General features: G+C 37.8%; 1 protein-coding gene across 14 annotated transcripts in view; it reads right to left on the bottom strand.

Annotated features, from left to right (window-relative positions):
* The window catches only part of PRLR (prolactin receptor), a 157844-nt gene that overhangs the window by 29277 nt on the left and 110864 nt on the right, over positions 1–17703 (bottom strand). For 2 of the 14 annotated variants that reach the window (XM_009566104.2, XM_054054338.1), the window contains exons 1-2: positions 3675–3815; positions 2701–2864 (exon numbers count right to left, since the gene is read on the bottom strand). The exons of 11 other annotated variants lie outside the window; for them this stretch is intronic. The gene's annotated coding sequence lies outside the window, so the exon portion shown is untranslated. Of the gene's footprint in view, positions 1–2700; positions 2865–3674; positions 3816–17703 lie in introns of those variants that run through there. One more of the 14 variants, XM_054054335.1, reaches the window with a different exon arrangement.

The raw sequence follows: 17703 nt of genomic DNA, 5'->3' as shown, positions 1-17703 counted from the left end.
AAAGTGGTCTGGGGAGAAACAAGCATAGGAAAGTAATAAGAAAAGCAGAATAAAGGGGACAGTCAAGTGTAAACTGGAGGCTTGTTTGACTGGGATGTGTGCCTAATCACCATCGCCTACCCCATATTCTCTCTTTCTATCATTTGTCTGGGTGTGCCCTGCTCTGGGTGGGTACACTTGGATTCTAGTGAACCTTCAGCTGGATTATGTAGCAAGGATTGGGCTGCAAACCTCTTAGCTCATATGCAGCTGCCCCACAACTGGGGAGACTAGAGTATCTGCAGCCACCTACTGAAGTGATCCATATTTTGGGCACTATCACATTTATACATATATATATAGCAATAGCAGATGTCTGTGTTGATGTGTGTGGTCTGTTTGTGTGTATTGTTTCCATGTGCACACCTGTCAATAGCAGCTGCTAAGCTTCACTGTTGGCAGAACCTGAGAATATGAACCTGCAACAGCTGCACATCTATTGGGCTACCTGATTCAGGTGCCTCTAGAAGACCAAAATCAAATGTTTCACCCAAAAAAGCCACAATGTTTAACTGACTGTTCTTCATCATCCCATCTGACTACACTGTGCTGTGAAGAAATAATTTAGGTGTGCTCTAATGGGCAATTTATCTGCCAGAGCAAGAAAAACTACGTATACATGAAATTAATAACTTTGAAATTACTAACTGCATCATCCTATGTCTTACAAAATCTCCTCTCTTTACACAGTTTGAATCTAAAGAATAAGAATATTTTTATAGCCAACATTAGGAATGGTCTGGATCACCTGGAGACCAGGTGGAAAGCTGTAATACTTAGTCACTAGGGTATTATTTTGTTTCCATTTGTTTCCATTTCAGTAAAACTAATGAGAGCAATAAAAATACCATTAAATTATCCGTCAGTCAGACATTGTGCCATTATGGAGGTTCAGACTTAATTGATGATGATAAATGCTTTCTTTTTCATATGCCTATATAATAGATAACATACAAACTGAATATGGCAACAATAATGTTTGCAGTGAGTTACTCAACCATGACATAAGGTGAAAAGTCATTTAATGATTGAGCTCAAGAAGCGCTCACTATTTTAGAGAGGACAGAAATCTGGTTGTCAGCGCCCATGCTGGGAACACAGTTCGACTCATAATTGGCTAAAAAGAAAATTCTCCCAAAACACAAGGTGCTTTGTAGATCTACATCACTTCACAAAGATGTTTTAAAAACTATGCAGTTGTTCCACATTTAAGAGGAAGCAGAGTTCTAACAGAAAATGTACGGTTAGATCACTAAATAAAAAGAATCTTTCCTTTGCTTTTTCTGTTTCTCACTACTTAGTACTACACCAAAACATACAGTTCTACCACCAGATTTTTTTCTGCACTCATGACTACTTTCATCAACAGGTGATATAGTGAACTGGTGATACATCCCTATATAATATGATTGACATAAAAATGTTTCTTATCAACTCTTCAATAGTGCCATAAGCGCTGTCTTATTCATATCAATGACTGTAAAGGATCACAATAGAATTGACCTTACCTCCTGCATTAAGCAGGACAATGACACTAATTCAACTACTCTATGTAAAACAGTCATTGCTCACATCATATTTATTATAATGATCCTCAGAACAAAGATAAAATCCCACCATCTCAGGTACTGTACAAAGAAGAGTTTCTGCTCAGAGTGGAAGAGTGGAAGAAAGGGATATAACAGGCAGATCAAAACCTGAATCTTTTCTGTTTGAAAATAAAGATTATTTTCATAGCAAAATATTTTCAAAATATCCCATAAACTGGATGAATGTTTTAGAAAATTCACTTCAGAGTGTCATTTTAAAATGTCACAAATTCTTTGCAACCAAAGCCAATACATGCAAATTTTCAAAATTCCAAAATGAACAAAAATCACTAAATAGCAACATAAAAATTGGTTTGAAATTTTCCAGTAGAACATTTTCTGAAATCTAAAGGCATAATTTCAGTTTGATTATAACTTTTTTTCCCAGTGAAAACCAATTTGATGAAAATTTTCTGATAATCTTTAATTATACATAGAATTTCAATGAACAATGCAACGGCATTAAATGTCTTGCTTTCTGACATTTCTGGAGAAAGGTGGTGGTGTAGAGGTAAGGATGTATATTGTGGAGAGACTAAAATGACTAAAACTTTACAGGAAGCATTGGCACAGGACTTTGAAAGTATAAAAGGGAATACAGTAATGGAGAAAAGTAAGAAAGTTTTATGGAGTGAATCTGAGGCAAAGAGATAATGAGTAAGGACACAGAAGGGGGAAAGAACAAATAATGTGTTGGCATTGGGCAGTAAAGAAATGGATAAAGCTGTAATTTTGAATGTATTCCAATATCTTTTTTGAGTGTTAAAGTTCTGTCCACTGGATGCCATCCCCAAAATAGCCTTTTCTTGGTGAACACAGGCTGTGGGGTTGGGTGGAGAAGCGTCTTCCAGATCGTTGTGCCTGCAGGCATCAGTAGAGTAGTGCTGAAGAAAGCTGTGACCTTAGCTCTAGCATAGTTTCTTTATTTCCTCTCACTGTGACAGCCCATTTTAACGGAGTCTGGAGTCTCTCTTCAGAGCTTTATGAACAGGTTAAGATTGTAACAGAAAGAAGCTGGCTAAGGGGGAGTAAATAATCTTGTCCAAACGCAAATCTACCTAATTAACATTACCAGTGTAAGCAGAGAAAAGCGTTGAGTGAATAATTTTTTCTGTTTCGGTATTCTCTTTTTCAGGAGGTCCTAGTATGAGATTGTAAAAGTAGTTGTTTCTTTGAGTACATGCTGTACATTTACACCGTTCACACTTCAATTGCTTAAGTGACTGTATAGTTACTCTGTAAAAGAACACAATTACCAAAAATTACTGCTCCAATCAAACTGACATGAACACTCAATGTCCTATTATTTGTGAGAAGAACGTTTTTCAAACATATTCCCTGAGCGTCAAACCTGTTGATAAAAGAGCTTTGTGGTTGCATGCTAAATGCTACCCCTAATGCCATACACAGGTGAAGTAACACACTGCATTGCTAATGAAATGGAACATTATCCTGGTAATCCAAAACTGAAGGGAAAATATTTTCTTACTATTAGTTGAAAGAATTGCTAACAACAATGGGAATAAAATAAAATCTAACCTTCAACCTTTTAACCTAAAGCATTATACTGCCTTTAATACAGAAATACGTGGATATGCAGAGAAGTATCTTTATCATGTCTAGCTCTAATCTTGGTGGCATTTTGTAGATCTCCTCTGGTACCTAATTCCCAAGTAGACTATTGCCTAACACATTTTATAAACATTATTTTCTGCAGGTATTTACATAGGTGGTATAAATCTCCAATGTCAGTAAAAAAACACAGAGCTTCCTTGTGAGGACTGTCTCATTACAGAAAGTCAAACGTTCAAACCACTCTGAACTTTTCAAGTCAAACTTGCAACAATATCAATACTGCTGTATTACAACCCTATTAAATTCCACATGATGCTTATCTTCCAGCAAAAATATCTTTATTTAATTACAGTTTTACAGTAGAAGAATATTGAAGCTCCTAAAAGCTGCAATATGTATCTCTGAAGTATGAATTTCCCCTTCTAATTTTTTCATGATGAATATATAAACTCAATGAAGTATAGCACTAACCTGATCTGCCCCCCATCTTCATCCCAGACTGCTGTTCCTTGGAAATTTTCAGTCATGGTGAATTGTGTTTTGGATATTTCATTTGTTTTGAATTATAAGGTAATGGCCCTGAGGTTGCACGTTGTGAGATTTTACCTACTTGTTTACAGAATAAAGACTTACACTGTAATCTCCAGAGGTTAAAGGTAACTTTAATAATGTATTCATTCATTAACCCATTCATTCATTAACTCACTTGCTCTGTTCCTTAGAAACTGCAATGACTACATCTCCTACTGTTGAATGTATTTCTAACCAGCAATATTTGCGTATTTGACAGAGTTAATAAAACGTGTCACATTCTCGATTTACTGTTTACTGTATAGCTTCAGCAGCCGTGAAAGTTTGCCTTCTTTGCACTCAGTCTCAGATTACAGCTATGGTGTGTACACTAATTATCAAGTTTCATAAACTTTATTACACTGGATAATGACTTCATAACACTTCAGCCCACACTCGTGTTCTCTGCCTTTAAACTGATGTGCTTCTTCAGCTTATAATACAAGCACCCAGTTTCGGGGCCAAATGGAAATGTATGAAAGCAGGGTGCTGGAGTCATCAATTCAGAACTGCTTACAGGCAAAATAATCTAATTGTCACCTAAAAGAAAACTGAATGAAATTGAAAGGCTTTGATAAGTGCAGTTAATAAAGTTGATGTTTTATGCGCAAGCATCTGTAATGTCAGTTCTGCCTGCTTTAACGGGACAAAGGCTACCTCACAAATGTGCCAAAAAAGAAAATGTGAAGGTAATAAATCTGAAATATCAATTCAATTTATTTTAGAAGTATTTGATAGTTACAGGGAATCAAAGAAAAGGCATAAGCATCAGGAGCCTTCACGTTTGCTACTCATATGGTGAACTTCATGGTAAACTGCAGCAAACTAGTAAATTTTACTAACAGCTGAAATAATTTTAAGCAAGGTTATTTAGATCACTAGAAAACAACCATCAGCCTTTATAATTAACACCCGCCCATTTGTTTTATATCCCATTACAATCAACTTTAATTAGTCATTTTTTGTAGCTGCTCAGTTACTCATATTTCAAATTGTAAAACCATTGGTTTTGCATTTAATCCACAATATTTCTCCTGCACCTGTGAAATAAAATCTTATGCTGACATTTATAAAACAGGAGAAAGAAAAAATGCTCTAACTGTGGGTTTTAATTTAGCTAACAATAACACAGACATTTAAATCCCTGCTTACATGAAGCCTGACCTTTCACTTGGATCCACACCTTCAATCATTGTTACCTGCATCTTTTCACTTTGCCTTTTCAGAGATACCTTTTATGGTCATATGTCTGCATCTTCTTAGCTGCAGGCCCTAGGTAGCACCATATTTTGTATAATTTGAATAGAAAAATCATTGAAGAATAACATAATCATGTTTTAAATTACTCTTTTAATATAAATATCGCTTCAAGATGGATGTTGAGGCCCTGGAGTGTGTCCGGAGAAGAGCAACCATCTAAAAGGAGGTTGTAGAGAGTAGAGTGTTGGCCTCTTCTCCCAAGTGACAGGTGACAGGACAAGGGGGAATGGCCACAAGCTGCACCAGGGGAGGTTCAGATTGAATAGCAGGACAAAATTTTTCACAGAAAGGGTTATCGAGCACTGGCAGAGGCTGTCCAAGGAGGTGGTTGAGTCACCATCCCTGGAGGTATTTAAGGAACGGGTGGATGAAGTGCTCAGGGACATGGTTTAGTGGCAGATAGGAATGGTTGGACTCGACGATCTAAGAGGTCTTTTCCAACCTGGTGATTCTATGAATCTAAGGTTAAATAAACACAGTAACTTTTAGCCACTTCTCAAAGCCTGTTTTGTCTGATATGAAAACCATATCAAGGGAACAGAATTTTTAACAGACATTTCTGATACATTCCTCCCACAGTGGTGCAAAACCACAGTAGTTCTGCAAGTTACTGATGGGCACTGAATTTCAAAATTTGTTCCAGTGTTTCACTTTCCAACTTTAATTTAATTGCTCAACTCTTTTAACTATTTAAACAAAATTCATTCTTTGAAGGGTGAAACTGGTAGCTGAAAATACTGAAGTATGCATAGAAGAATATGAAAGGAAAGGGTCATGGGCTTTTTCTTAGGTCTAAAAACCCCTGATCTGAGTAAGTGCTTATATTTTATCTCTGCATTGTACTTGGAAAAGTTTCATGATTATGTGTATACAATATAGACATACAGAAAATCCGCAAATCAATAAGTGTACAAAACAAATGTTACTATACAAAGCATGAACATTTATTCTTGCCATATTTGTATATTAGCTCACTCCTTTTCATTTTAATACTGAATCTTGAATCAATCTCAAATTTGTCCTTCAAATAAATTACAATATTAAAACTACAAGCAAGAGCTGTAAAAACGTAAGCAAATCCTTTTGCAAGATCACATTCTGAGCAGATACATCCTTGAGACTATTTATATCTGTATATTTGAGCATAGTATTATAGCTCTGTTATATGTCAATGGTGTATGAACGGGACAACTGCAAACAGCAAATGCAAGAAGAAATCTTAAGGTGGCAAATCTTTTATGTGGCAAAGGCAAGACTGCTCTACTGAGGAAAACACTGTTAAAACCTTCCGTATTTCAGGAATCGTTTGTTATCGTACTTCTCCACGTGATGACTTCTGTAACCTTAAGAATACATTTTCTTTACAGGATCCACATCTGATAACCTCACTTGTTAAAACTCACCTGCATGAGAGTTCCACATGCCAGACTGATCTATTTTTTGATGTTATTATCAAGGATAATTTCAAGGAATAGCGTGTTCTTGCTTCACAAAGCTCAGCAATCAAGCACGTGTCCTTCGTCCTTTACTAAGATGCCAGTATGAACCTCTTTACTCCTTTGACAGTCATATTAATCTGAACTTACTTTTCAGGATTTCCCAGTCTTCCCTGATGAATATAATGGAAACTACACGCTGCTTTATTTATATTTTTCTTTAACCCTAAGTAGCACAGCATTTAAGGATTTTTAAAATATCATATCTACAAAGTAGGAATTGCTACATGTAAAATATATAATATTAAGTGGAGCCTTAAACCAGACTAAATGGATGTGAATTACTGGAAAATTTTATGGAGTGATTCCTGACTTGACACAAATTTTGTTGAATTTCTTCAGGAAGCAAGAATTCCCCTGCAGGAATCTGCAGGCTTAATAGTGTCAGCTTCTCAAAGTCAGTTTTGCTATGGAGTTAAATTGAGGATGTGGAATTAAATTCACTAGTATACACTTTGATATAAAATAAATTTTATTTCACTCAATTAATGCATTTTTATCATTCAGTGAATTAAATATGTATGTAAAATCAATCCATTACTAGAAACTAAGGAAGGTAGGAAATAGGTTGTGCTTTTGTTACCATGACACAGCAAATACTTTAGATTATGTGTTAATTGGATATTTGAACAATCGAAAGGAACCACTGCTAGCACCTGTAACATCACAACCTTAAAAAGTAGAAATAGAAAGGGAAAACGTTATAAGCAGAGGCATTTCTACAGGCTGTTGGCAAGTTAAATTAATCGTTAAATTCATAGGAATCTCTTAATTGTTTCAGAAGTCTTAAAACTAGGCTCTCAGTTTGAAGACTTGCTGCTGCTACAAGATCTGACACTACTTTTTTTCCTCAGTAAAAGCATAGCTTCTGGACCACAAATCTTTGGATAAGAGGAGGAAAAAACTTCAGGGGCAGACAATCATAGGGGACTTTCCAGGTGCCATCCAGATGGAAGTGGAGAATACAGCAGTGATTGTTGGAAAATGTGTATGTTCTGCTGACAAAAAGGGAGAACTAGACTCCAGCTTCTGAGTTCTGGTCCCGTCTCTGCCAATAGCTTAGTCTCAGGCATCTTGGGACTTCTCTTGCCTACCTGGAAAATGGCCAGACAATAAACCTCACTGACGTGTATCTTTTTAACTACAGTTATAATTTCCATGTTGATCAAAATTAGTCTTTCAAAGATAATTAAAGGACTTTAGATTGAAGTGACTATTAATGAGCAGAAATATTTTCAGTAGCAATTTAGTTGTAAATAATTAAAGAAAACCCCCAAGTAGCAGGAATTCTAGTAAATATTTTAATGAATCACAGAGTGAAGAAGGTTAGAAGGCATCTTTGGAGATTCAGGCCCACCTCACTGCTCAAAGCAGGGTCAACTATAGCAGGTCACATCCAGCTGGGTTTTCAGTATCTCCAAGCACAGCAACTCTGCAACCCATCTGGACAATCCATTCCACTATTTGACAGCCCTGATGGTAAAAAAGGTTTTTCTTATGTTTAAGGAGATTTTCCTGTATTTCACTTTGTGCCCATTGCTTCTTGTTCTTCCCCTGGATACCAATGCCTCCATCTCTTTTTCTTCTCCCAGCAGGTATTGGTAACATCCCTCTGAATCTTCTCTTCTCCAAGATAAACAGTGCCAGTTCTCTCAACCTCTCTTCATGGAAAGGATGCTCCAGTCCCATGGAAGGGATGCTCCAGTTCCTTAATTATCCTACTAGTCCTTTGCTGGGCTAACTCAAGTACGCCTATGTCTTTTTTCTACTGGGGAGCCCAGAACTGGGCATAGCACTTCAGGTGCCTTAAACTTAAGCCTCTCTAACCCTTAAGGACAATACCTGAAATACAAAGCTAAATATATTTTCAATTCCATTCATCAAGAAAGGGAGAGATTATGAAAGCACTTCTGAGAACTCTGTGTTAGAGATCTGCTATGCTCATTTTCCACTGGTGAGTATATATAAGAACTGGCAGTGAGGTGCCAGAAATTCTGGTTCTAATCCTGAATCTCTTTATATTTTCTTTTATGTGATATTTTTCCATTAGTCAAAATCTGATTCCTTTTTTAGAGGAACTGTGTTCATAACAAAAGCAGCAGCCAATGACAAAATTCCTTTACAAACCACTTTGTTTTTGACTTTACAGCCAAACTATTAAATAAGTCATATAAATTCTCAACCTGGGAACAAACTGTCATTCTTCAGAAAGTTCATCTGTTTGTGTTTGGCTTACTGAATGGAAAATAACAGCTTTGTAATTTCTTGATATTTTTTTCCCTCCCTCCATTAGCATGCAGGTTGGTAACCTCTAACATGAATTGTATGCCTGGCATTTCGACATTTTCAGCGACTGCACTGAAATTACATCCCAGAATATTTTAATGATTATCCCTTTACAAAAAGCTCAGACTGCCAGCACACTTCTCATTACTTAGGAACACGGGTCTTTGTTCTTATTAGCATCTAGAAAATATGCAGGTCTGTGTTTTTCCTGTAGCTTTACTTACACAACGTTTGACATGAAAAAAAGAGCATTTGCCTACTACTTATTGATAAAGTGGTACTAGGTTATGATATCTATCTATCAGGGTGGAGTACCTGACTAAGGACACTATGAATTGGGCAGATGGGCTCTGTGCCAGCCGTGATGATAGCAACACAGAAGAGAATACTCAACCTGTTTTTTGTACTGATACATGTACCATCCTTCTTCTCAAGCCTCGGGTTGAGGATTGGATCACAGATAGTTGGTATGAAACAAAATTATTTTCAAATAGTTCCATTTTGCACAGTGGTATTGACATATGTCTATGGTGCCAGGGTGTGACGAGTAGCTTAAAGACATTGCTCATCCCTTATACACTTCGGGATACATGGTGAAGGGATCGGGGGCACAGGTAGTGTTCTCATCTGTCATTCTAGCTCAGGAGAATAATGAGAACAGGAGGAACAGGAAGAGCCAAGAAATAAATATCTGCCTCCAAACCTTATGTGAGGAGCAAAACTTTGGGTTCTTTGGTAACGGATTGGCCTACACAGCATCAGGCCTGCTGTCCAAGGATGGGGGACACTTGTCTTTAGAGTTTTAAACTTGCTGTGAAAGTGGAGGGAGATAAAACCAAGCTTGATAGAAAAAAGCCTGGGAACGGCACTGCAGTGTCTGGGGAATGGTGTGCTGGTGAGGACCTTTGATCTACCACCTCTGAGGAAGTGGGGGATAGCACTTAAAGTGGCAGCACAGGTGTAAAGATTACTGATGGATTAGAAAATCCAGTGAGTATTTACTTGAGAATTAAGACTATTCCTCTTAGGAGTGTCGTGGGATCAACAGCCCGGCTGAAGTGCATCTACACCAATGCATGCAGCACGAGCAATAAACAAGAGGAACTAGAAGTAATTGTAGGGCAAGAAGACTACAATATAATTGCCATCACAGAAAAGTGGTGGAATGACTCACATAACCGGACTGCTGCCATGGCTGGTTATAAACTCTTCAGATGGGACAGGAGAAGAAGAAGAGGTGGTGGGGTAGACCTCTTATGCTAGGAGTGTTTTGATACCCTAAAGCTTAATGATGGTAATGATAGGGTTGAGTGCTTATGGGTAAAAATCAGGGGAGCACCTATCAAGACAGATATTGTGGTGGAAGTCTGCTATTGAACCACCCAGCCAGAAAGAAGAGGCCGATGAGTTATTCTGCAAGCAACTGGGAGAAGTCTCACAATCATTAGCCTGTGTCCTTGTGGGAGACTTCAACCTACCAGATGTCTGCTGGAAGTATAATACAGTATATAGGAAACAGATTAGGAAGTTCCTGGAGTGTGTGGAAGACAACTTCCTGACAAAACTGGTAAGTGAACCAACCAGGGAAGGTGCGCCGCTGGACCTGCTGTTTGTGAACAGAGAAGGCCTTGTGGGAGATGTAATGGTTGGAGGATCCTGGGGCACAGTGATCATGAGATAAGAGAATTGTCAGTTCTACAAGAACTAAGGATGGGGGTCAGTAGAACGGCCACCTTGGACTTCTGGAGAGCAGACTTTGGACTGTTCAGAAGGCTGGCTGATAAAGTTCCTTGGGAGACAGTCCTTATGAGCAAAGGAGCACAAAAGGGCTGGATGCTCTTTAAGAAGTTAATCCTGGTGGCACAAGAGCAGGACATCCTCATGTGCCAGAAAATGAGCTGGTGAGGGAGCTTATCACTGTCTACAACTACCTGAAAGGAGGTTATAGTGAGGTGAGTGTTGCTCTCTTCGCCCAAGTGATAGGACGAGAGGGAATGGCCTCAAGTTGCACCAGGGGAGTTTCAAAATGGACATTAGGAAAAACTACTCCACAGGAAGGGTTAACGAGCACTGGCAGAGGCTGCCCAGGGAGGTGATTGAGTCATCATCCCTGGAGGTATTTAAAAGATGGGTAAATGAGGGACATATGATTTAGTAGTGGACAAGTACAATTGGACTTGATCTCAAAGGTCTTTTCCAGCCTAGGGATGCTATGATTCTTTGTTTCACCAAACATTTCTTGGCCATTGCTAACACTTTGTGCCTTTGAATACAGTAAGTCTGTAATTTTGAGAGAAGCTTTTTCAGGAACAGTTTCGCAATGTTGAGTCAACAGGAGTTAATTTCTAAAATGTGGCAATAACACATGATTAAAGTTGAGACCAGCCTGGAACAAAGACATGTTCTTCCATGAGCAGTGAAACTAATAAAGCCTGATTTTCTAAGAATTTATTACACCCTGGCACTGTAACACGAGCTTCCTCATTCCTGACATCCTCTGTCATACTCCATTGGCGAAGAGTCAGAAAGATTATGGCCGGTCTGGGGATAAACTTATGTTGATAGCGTGGCTTCACAAGTTGGCTTGATTGGCCAGCATGCATATGCTGACTCTCCAACAGGCTTTTGCGAAACGGAGCACAATGTTAACTAAATTCTGCATAACTTTCCTTCCATATGAGAGGGAATACTAATTAGGGTCTTTTTTCCCATTCATTTGACAACTTTCATCAAAATGCATCTTTGGGAATTTGCCCTCTTTTAAATGTGATTTATCCGGGGCAACAGCATAATACACTATTGGAGGGAATGTGGCCTATAGAATGTGAGATCAGTTTGCCTTACTTCTTAAGTAAATCAAGAGCAGTTTCACATATCAAAATCTCCAGTAATTATTTCATAATTTTAGAGAAGTTTTGATTTTATTTTTCTAGTAGGACTATATCTGTTATGTTCAGTGTTTCTGTTCACTCTCAGCATGAAGTTCTCTTTTATGGGTTGCCCCTGAGCCAACAGGGCATAGGCTTTAAAAAAAATATGACTACAAATTATTGCCTTACTTGGATAAATATAGACCTGTTTGGTCATTTGCCTGGAAACCAGAAGGTATAAGTTAAATTATCGTATCATTGTAGAGAAATTCAGTCTTCACTCTCTTATTTATTACGGCACAGAGTAATCTGGGCTAGAATTGTTCTCTGTGCCTCTTGTTTCTTCTGTCTATGAATTCAAGAGTCACGTGGACTGAAAAAATAAAAGCAGGACAGAATGTGACTGTAGCTTAGTGTTTACAGTACTTAGCTGGGAAAGAGTGAGGTTTTCTTGCTCCTTGCCCAAATTTTCACTTTATTGAACAGTGAGTGTTTAGTGTAAAATACATGAAGAGATCTGGAGGGCAGAAAACACAGTGATTTAGAACAGCAATGCAAACGAATATGCAAGACAGCCTGGATCTGAAGTCAGATCTGAAAAGTCATGTGCTGCTTAACCGGCAGGGTGTTCAGTCTTCTAACAGTAGTTTTGAAAGAAAGTCATAAACAAAGGATTTAGGCAGCAGGTCAAGATCTCTCCTGGAGTTCTGTATAGCTTGCTCTGCTGATCATAAATTCACAAAGAAATGTCAGAGAGGCCAGTGTGCCAGTGTTTTTGTTTGGAAAAAAAGCAAAAAGAAGGGTTTGGAGATGTAGATTTGTGGGAAATCACCACAGAGAAGATAGATGGAGTTGTCTTTTCAGATGAGAAGCAAAATAAGATATATAGAGAGAATGAAAGGATCGAGAGTAAACTCCTTCATAGAAAGAAGGCATGCTGAAGTAGTCATGAGAATTATGGAAAACAGATAAAAGGAAAACTATCTCCTGTCTTGTGTTTGCCTGTATACCTGTGTAAACAGAAGTGAGAGGAGGCTGAGGAAGAAAACAGTTGTAGGAGAAACAGGACAAAACAACTTGTTTTTTGCAATTCCTTTTGGAGAGAAATAAATTACTCAGCAAATTAATTGATATTTCACAGGCTATATATTAAATAGTGAAAGTTTCCATAGGAGACGTTGTGAAGTCACCACCCTGACTTGAAATTAGTCAATCATCAGTCAAATGAGGCTTGCAGAAGTATATTTTTGTTTAACTTTTCATTCCAAAGAAACGTTCTAAAAAAAGTCTCAAGGAAAAAAAAAATCAAAGGTATTTGACTAAATATAGCATGAAAGCGAAAAAAGCTAGTTGACCTTAGTACTAGACGTACAACAACTGTTCTGACTAGGAAAGGGGAAAACAAAATGCAAAACATTGATTTAGAAGTCTTGCAAACATTTGGAGCTACCTAGTGGGTAGTAAACAAACCTATGAGGTTAACGGTTAGGAGAAGCTGTATCCACGTGTTCTCCTGCAGGTGTTGATTGCACTGGGCTAGATGTGGTAAGTAAATCTTGCCAAGACTAAACAGACCAGCTAACTATGAGCTACTGAAGTTTTACTTCTTACTGGGGGCACTGCTAATTAAGAATTCAAAAAGCAGAGAAAACTGCGTGGGACATGCACACAAAAATCACTAAATTTGGGAAATGATGCACACAGGAGGAGACACTGTGTCTGTAAGGAAACAGATTTTATGCATTGAAAATGGAAACCAAAAGCACTAGAAAGATCAAGTAGGGTCACCTAAATTTCACAGGACCTCTTAGGAGTAAGTAGAATAGCATAAAATGACAGAAACAAAGAATAATTCAGGCTGGAAGGGAGCTTGGGGAATCGCTAGCTCATCCTCTGCTCAAAGCAGAGTCACCTCTGACACCAGACTAGATTGCTCTGAGCTTGTCCATTCATAGCTCGAAAACCTCCCAGGTACTGCACAGCCTCTCTGCTGCACCATGTTTCACTGTGTGACCATCCTTACAGTGAATAAACACTATTCTACACTCAGTTAGAACATCTTTTCTATTAATATATGCTTTTTGTCCTCTTACCATATGCTGCAGCAAGATCCTGCCTTCATCTTCTCAATAACTTCCCAGCAGGTACTGGAAGACTGCCATCAGGAAAATGCAGCCCCATATTTTCCTTCCTGTTTATAGGTCTACTGTCCTACTGCTACTCTCTGGTTGTAATATTAAACTTCTACTGTCTTGAAGGACTTATCTGTATTTTGGGCTCACCATCTGATGCAATAACTACATATTCATTCTATGATGTCTGTGGCCCTTTTTCCCTCTCAGAAGCCAATGAGGAGAGCATAAACAAAAAACTGCAGTTCCTTGAGTCTTATTAACTAAGCACCAACAACCAAGAAGAAAGAAAAGTGCACTTGACAGTGTGTCAGCAGCAACTTCATATGAACATGCATATTTCAACAGAAGGAAGCAAAATTCACATAAATTGTGAAAATAAACCACAGTGAGCTACCGCTGTTTCTTCACAGCAGTCTTAAGTTGAAACAATAATTTTTATTAAGTTCTATAAAATAGAAGAAATCTCATCAGCTCCCAAAGAACTGTAAACTGTGACAGTGATCTAAAAAATAAGCAAAATATTAAAAATAAATACATGTGAAATAATTGCCAATTCTTATTTTGACAGTTAACTTATAAGCCTTTTTAAACTGCCTTTTCATCAACTCTCTTTTATAACTTCTATGTATGGATGTAGCCAGTAACCTAATTTGCAGCAAATAAACTAGGTGTTTTCTGTAGGGAAGTAAGGTAAACACTATTAAGAGTTCAACAAACAGTGCAAGCCAGTCTGTGTGCTCTCATACTCGCAGGAGAAATGGCTTATATCAAACAATATTGAAATTAAGGATTTCGTTACACGCTCAGAAAAGGACTTTATAAAACGATTACTATCATATTATCAGCCTTCTCCAGCCACTTTGTGATGATCACTCCAAAAGTTACAGAAAAATAAGGAAGGAAAAACCCTTCCATCAACAAATTGCTAAAACAAATCCTATTCAAACTTTGTGTGTGAAAGAAATTATTCAAGAGAATTCTATACTTATGGAAAAAATACTTCTTGAAATTGGCAAGATTAGAAAGCTTAGCATGATGTAGCTGCCTGTTGTTTCTGATAAGAGACTAGTATACCTCGGAATTCATATTTCATTGTCATTTCATTTTCATTGCATGTTCCTAGGTCTACTCCATTTGTCTTAATGCCATTGGCTCTTCCCTTGCAGAAACAGATATTCTGCAGGTGCTCATTTATACAATCTACTGGGTAGATTTAGCATTTTGCTAAACTGACCTGCACTGGAAGAATGGAGCGTATTAGAGCAATATTGTTTACCTGTTAAATGACATCACTAGACAACACAAGCTAAGGTTTGAAATTGTGGAAATTAATGAAGTTCTAGCAATAAGTAATTATCAGTGCACTGTTCTCAGTCTCTAAGATCCTAAGGCTCAAGACACGTATCCATGGCCCTGGACGCACATATGCTATCCTCTTTACTACGGCAAGAAACTGAAGCTGCTTGCTCCTGAAGGGGTACAATAAACTTTTATGTGTAGGGAAAAAGCAGCACCTTGCCTTTATGTAGCAACAGAAAATGTAGCAAGGTTTCGAGATACTCATATGTGTTCCCACCTGTTTTTGGCTTATGCTTATGTGGCATAAGCCTTCCAAGTTTTGCTGATATTGACAGATTCTTTCAATTCTAAGGGAAGTGCAATGCCATTTTTCTCATGCAACTTGCCTGTAGACTATAAGTAGCTTGTGAATACTTGAAAAAGACTAAAAAAGTTGCACTCTGAATCAGCACATGTTCTAGATCTCAAGAAATGTAATATTTGTTTTAAATAAACCCATGCTATGTGGAAAAAATCTGGAAATGGGCTCAGAAAGATTGTACTGATAACACAGCAGCTCTCCAGTAGCACCTTCAGTTATTAAAATGATTTGAAGATCAAAATAATAATCTCCTCTTTTTGTGTATAAAAAGCTGAAATGAAAACGTAAGAATGCAAATTCTTAGTGCCTCCCTGTTGTCTTAATAAATAAACCATTAAAAGCCCAAGCTAAATCTAATGACACTGACAATTCTTCAGCAAAAAACCAGTCAGGTTAGAGTCTCATTTGACTCTAAATTTGTCCTCTAAATTTGACTTACTCTTTTCTGATTTGTAAGACTTTCCATTCAATGGAAAGATAACCCCTGGAACCTTGCACACTGACGCAGCCTTCCACAGTAACAATTTAAAATACTCTGTACAAAGTGGGTATCTTGGTGCTGGTTGACTCCTCCTTTCACTGATTGCTGAGCTGTGTTCTGTGCACTGGACCTTTGACATCTTCCCGTCCGGCCAGCCTGAACTGATGCAGCTTCGCGTACCCTATGACACAGTACCCATGTATGGACTGTTGGTTGGGCTCTGACAAATTGTAGCCTTCCAGCTCTATATATGTTCCTGGGAACACTGTTGACCTCCAAGGCATCGCAACAGGCAGCACAGACCCTTTCTTTGGACAGAAAAATGTGCAAAACCACTTCAACTTTAAACAGGGAGTGATACAAAAACATAGTAAAAACAGCTTACAATTTCTCCTGCAGAATTTCATAATAGCTTCATAATTTCTCTCACACTTCATAAATTGCACAGAAATTACTATAATTTCCATTTTCTGTGAGGGCATAGTGATGAACAGCTGAAAATAAAACCTGGAAGGTTATTTCACCATCAAAGCTTGTATGACAAATACTAGATGCTGCTTTCTGTTAAAAAAAAAAAAAAAAAAGAAAAAAAATCTTTAACCTTTGCTTTAAAAAAAAATTAGCTTTACTACATTTTTTATATATATAGCTAGATGATTTTTAAGAATTGAAATGAACTAATGCAAACTACTTTTGGACTACAGAATATTCTTAAACAGGCTAGTGACAAAAATGATTAGTATAACACTCCATTTTTAAGTGCTACTTTTCAAATTTCAGACTACGATGCCTTAAGCTAAGAAGGATCAAGCAGAAAAATCACAAATGTGGATGGAGTTTGGAAGAATTTCTAGAAGAAATAAGTGTTGATAGAAGTATCCTTAGAAGCCAAGAACAGGGAGACTGATTCTTTCAGACTCTGTGAAAGAAGTAAATCTGAATATCACAGACCCTAGGATTACAACTGCAAGCTTTTACTGCTTGTCCCAGCAAATCAAGTATTAACTTGTCTTTCAAATGTTTTTTACACTGAGGAAGGAAAGAGGTACAACAAAGTTTGCATTCACCTAAATGCATTTGACAGAAATTGGCACAGAACAACAACCTTGTCACACGATAGCAGAAAAGAGAAGAGCGAAGGTATGAGTTATATGAGTAACTGCGTTGAGGCTGTGTAGTCCTCAAGGGCGAGGATACGCCACGGAAATTCTCTTTAAGAAAGTAAAGGGCCTGAGTGGACTGACTCCAGGAGAAGGGGGTGAAGCAGGAGAAGATTAGTTTTAAGCAGACGCTATGCACGAGCTGCTTTTCAGTAGCTGGATTTGTTTATAAGGAAGTATTCTATTTTGAAAAATTACTGTACATATAAAATATAAAATTCCAGATGTCATTTTTGCACCTAGAGATGAGGTATTGCTGAATTTGAACCTATATCAGTTTTATACTCTGTTGTAATTACATGTCCTAGGTAAAAGTAAAGCACTACTTTCTTAAAAAGTAAGCTGACTGCTGGCCACACAGGCTGTTCTGTTAATGATTTACAGATGCAGGAAAAGAACCTTTCAGATTTATGTACACCACCCCTGTAGGGCACATTTACAAGAAATTCTGCAGCCATGAGGTAACAAAGTATGTTCTTTTATGGCTATAACTCTACAAAAAAGCACCGAAACCCTACTCTTGCCAGGCACAAAAGGCTGTCTACTTTCACCAATGCAGGCTCCTTTAGAGTAAAGTGAGTA

This window comes from Cuculus canorus, chromosome Z, assembly GCF_017976375.1.
Source record: "Cuculus canorus isolate bCucCan1 chromosome Z, bCucCan1.pri, whole genome shotgun sequence".
NCBI classification, from domain to species: Eukaryota; Metazoa; Chordata; class Aves; order Cuculiformes; family Cuculidae; genus Cuculus; species Cuculus canorus.
The sequence above is the reverse complement of the archived record's forward strand: the minus strand, read 5'-3'. Positions and strand labels throughout refer to the sequence as shown.